This window comes from Pongo abelii, chromosome 1, assembly GCF_028885655.2.
Source record: "Pongo abelii isolate AG06213 chromosome 1, NHGRI_mPonAbe1-v2.0_pri, whole genome shotgun sequence".
In the NCBI taxonomy this organism is placed as follows: Eukaryota; Metazoa; Chordata; class Mammalia; order Primates; family Hominidae; genus Pongo; species Pongo abelii.
In genome coordinates, this window is record NC_071985.2 from 136,578,290 (window position 1) to 136,582,949 (window position 4,660).

The 4,660-nt window shown below is 34.6% G+C and overlaps 1 pseudogene; it reads right to left on the minus strand.

Moving 5' to 3' along the window:
* Positions 1–1,361: 1,361 nt before the first annotated feature.
* On the minus strand, positions 1,362–3,291 carry LOC100437590 (secretory carrier-associated membrane protein 1-like; annotated as a pseudogene).
* Between the last annotated feature and the right edge of the window lie 1,369 nt (positions 3,292–4,660).

The following is a 4,660-nucleotide window of genomic DNA, read 5'->3' on the forward strand; positions in this document are numbered from 1 at the left end:
TTTTTGATTCTTGAAAAAAAAGAGTTGAAACATTGGGCTATTTTGACAACTGACATAGGATCCTCACATTCTAGAACCACCATTGTTACAGTACTTTTCTAAATAAAGCCATAAATAATTAAAGCCAAATATTAAGTATATAATTTGAAAGAAAATCATATAGAAAGAATACCTGTAATTCTATCATATGGAGATAATAGTCAATAACCATTTATTTTCTTTAGAGATGTATAGACACATTATGTATATGTGTGTATGTATATACATATATTTTATAAAATTATAATAGTTGACAATAGCATGTATTGACATTTTCCAGTTTAAAAATAAGAATATATTATTATGGTATAAAATTTGTTAACAACCAGATGTTATTTATATGATATTTTCCCTTATTCAATATTTAGGCTGTTTCCCTTTTTAAAACAATTATTATAAACAACTCTTTAACATTATTTTTAATTCAAGGGGACAGTTAGTTCCACCTGTAGATATTTATTTTTCTACCCCCAAATTGTTAATCATATTGTATTGAATAACCAATCCATCATATATGCACTGATTTGAAATATCTTTATCATGTACTAAATTCATATTTGTGTCTGGAATTTTAATCAGATTAGTGTTGCAATAAATTCATAGTCACTGACTTCAGCCAAGTCCTTATTACTTATTTGTATATCTTCATGCTTGGCTTCCACTTTTATTCTTCTCAGGTATTGGTTTGGAACTTCACTACGGTCAATGCTCCCTTTTAATCTTGGTGCTAGTCCTTGAACTTCGTCATCAGTAAGATAAAGGCCACAGTGTGATCTCTGCAACACCTTTGTACTCATTTCCTAAGGCTGCCATAACCAAGTACCAAAACCTTGGTGGCTATGACAACAGAAATTTATGCTGTCACAGTTCTAGGGGTTAGAAGCTTGAAATCAAGGTATGAGCAGGACCATGCTCCTTCTAAAACTTGTAGAGGAGAATTCTGTCTTGCCTCTTCCTAGCTTCTGGAAGCTCTTGGCAATCCATGGTCATTCTTTAGCTTGCAAATGCAGCATTCCAATCTCTGCCTCAGTTGTCATGGCCATCATCCCTCATGTGTCTTCACATTGTCTTCCTTCTGTGTGTGTGTGTGTGTGTGTGTACCCAAATTTCTCTCTTTTATAAAGATTGCAGTTGTATCGGATTAGGGGCCCACCATACTCCAGTACATCATCTTCACTAATTACATCTGAAACAGCCTGATTTCTGAATAGGTCACATTCTGAGGGAGTGGGGCTAGGACTTGAATATATATTTTGGGGGAACACAATTCAACCCATATAAATCTCTCCTTCAACCACACACTACCCACATCCGCTCTCATTTCACTCTCCTTCTCTTGTATCGAAGGATGATGGCTTCTTTCTGTTCAGGTTAATTTCATGTTTTTGTTCTTTATTCCAATGCCTTCTATGTGTTCTGAGACTTTGCTCTATCAACCAACCACTCTTTTTGGTATTTTAATCTTCTGCCTTTCCATTAAAAACTCCCCTGCATTCTGACAACACGTCGCTCTCGTGTCCCTTTCTTGTCCCTCTCCTATTCAAGATACCAAAGTTATCATTTCCTCGAACTTGAACCCCTGTTTAGTCATAATTACATCTTTCTCTTATTCTTTATATATTAGGTCTCTTCACTTCTATCAAGGGCATTAAACATCTTTCTCTTATTCTTTATATATTAGGTCTCTTCACTTCTATCAAGGGCATTAACTGCTTAGGGTTTTCATAAAGAATTGCCACTGTTGTCCTTTGACATGAATCATTGCGTGTAGAGGGCAATTAAAGAAAATCAAGACTCAGTTAAGATGTAAATATTGATTCATTTTGATTTGATTTTTCTATATGGTGAGACATAGAGTCTAGTTTTATTCTTCTGCATATGATTATCCAGTTTTCTCAGCATCATTTATAGAAGAGGCTACTCTCTCCTTATTGTATTTTCTTCCAAAATGGGTTGGCTGTAAGTGTGTGGATTGATACTTGGGCTCTCTAGTCTGTTCCATTGTTTTTATGCAGTATTGGCTGATTTGTTGTCAGGTAGTGTGATGCCTCCAGTTTTGTTCTTTTTGTTCAGGATGTCTTTGGCTATTTGGGGTCTTTTGTGGTTTCATATTAATTTTAGTGCTTTTTTTTCTATTTCTGTGAGGAATGTCATTGGTATTTTCGTAGGGATTGCACTGAATCTGTAAATCGCTTTGGGTAGTATGGTCATTTTAACAATATTGATTCTTCCAACCCATGGGCATAGAATATATCTTTATTTAAAAATAAAGCTACTACTAGACAAAAAAGCTATGAAGCTACTAGTTAATTAGTACCTTCTTTTTTCAAAAAGACACCTGCACTTGTATGTTTCTTGCAGCACTATCCACAACAGCAAAGTCATGGAATCAACCTAAATGTCCATCAATGGTAGACTGGATAAAGAAAATGTGGTATGTATACACCATGGAATATTACACAGCCTCCAAAATGAAATTATGTCCTTTGTAGCAACATAGATGCAGCTGGAGGCCATCATCTTTTAAAAACATAACTAGTGAGATGGCTGCTGATGCTGTGAAAAGTGCTGCTGTGATTATCATTCTGATTCCAATAGGAATATTTTGGTTGAGAACAGTAAGGGCTGAAACTCAATCACAATTGCCCCAATTTCATATGCCTGGAATGCATGTACAGCAAGCTAACAAATGTAGACGAAGAAGAATACAAAGAATCTGAATGAACTGTCACTCCTGAAAGTGGTCTGTACCAACAGACAAATGAACAAGGAGTAAAAAGCAAGAACCACAGGATACTCAAACTAAAATCAACCACTCTTGCAAAATCAACACAAAACCAAGACAAGCATCTGAAGATATTTAGAAACAGTGTTACAGCATGGAACATCCACAAGTAGTATATAAGCTTTACTGTCTTTTGGAATAATACAGGAATGTCAACAGAAAAATCCTGATAGAACGAAGGTTCTATAGGAAAATTGCTAAGAAGAAGTGGCCAATTATTTTTTCTACCATGTTGAGTGAGGTTTTGCATTTCTCATTCCCAATGATCTAATTCTGCATCTTTTCTTTCTACTTCTTCCTGGTGTTTAAGAAGTTCAGCTTGGGCCAATGCATGTTTTTTTTGCAATCGGTGTATAAACTGGATGTTTCTCTGTTGGTTTCATTATTGCTGGTTGTGTGTTGGGTACGTTAGGCATCCTCACACTGCCTGGTGGAGGCTTGAAGGGATTGTTGAGATCCGGTCCAAAAGAGAGGAAATCAATACATCAAAGAGATGTCTGCACCCCCATGTTTACTACAGCACTATTCACAATACCCAAAATATAGAATCAACCTAAGTGCCAATCAATGGATAAATGAATAAGTAAAATGTGGTATATAAACAATATTATCCAGCCATAAAGAGAATAAAATCCTGTTATTTGCATCAACATGAATGGAAGTGGAGGGCATTATGTTAAGTGAAATACACCAAGCACAGAAAGACAAATATAGCATGTTCTCACTCATATGTGTGAGCTAAAAAGGTGGAGCTTATGAAGATAGATAGATTTCCAGAGGCCAGGAAGGGTGGGAAAGGAGGGAATAGAGATTATTAATGGGTACAATTATACAGTTACTAATAGATAGAAGAAATAAGACCTGGTGTTTGATAGATCAGAAGGGTGACTATAGTTAACATTAGTCTATTAAACATTTCAAAATAGCCAGAGGAGAATAATTTGAATGTTCCTAGCATAAAGAAAAGCTAAACATTTAATGTGATGGATATCCTAATTACCCTGGTCTGACTATATGAATGTATCAGATTATCACACGTACCCTGAAAATATGTACATCAATTATGTCTCAATAAAAAATAATTTTTAAAAATATGTAAATGTTGGATAGTTGGCTCAAATCCTTCCTGAGTATCCAGTTTTTTTCCCCATGAACCTGACAGTGTTAGGTTAATATTCAAGAATCAGGAGCATCATGATAGTGTGCCCTGGATGCTTGGAATGTCCTTAAATTGTGGTAACAGAGAATTTTAGACACATTACATTATAAATAATTGTCTTGTCACATTAACCTTAAGCTAACAAAGATTTGAGAACTGGATTAAGTTATCTTTCTATCCCCAGGACCTAGCAAAGTTTGGAACCTATTAGGTGACCAATAAATATTTTTTGATGAATGGGATCATGGATAAGCAAATGATGTCTATTCTGAGATAGCTGGTGTTACAAGATGATTTGTCCATATAAAGATCTGTTTTACACATTGATTTCATTAATGCAGTACTTTAACCAGGAAACAGGCCATTCAAGGTAAAAGTTATATAACACAAAATAAAATGGAATTTTCCAAACAGATATTCTGTGAAGCATTGTTCATATACTATAGAAGGTAAAAAAAAATTACTTTTAAAAAAAGTGCTTGTGCAAATAAGTTTGGGAAGGACTGAGCTTTTTTGCCCCTCATTTATTTAGGTCTTTCACATCTTTATTATTTTGTTAATATTATTTTTAAATTGATAGATAAAATTGTGTATATTTATGTTGTACAATATACATATGTCGTGGAATGACTAATCTAGCTAGGAAGGTTTTTCTTTCAGTGCAGAAATTCTTAGAA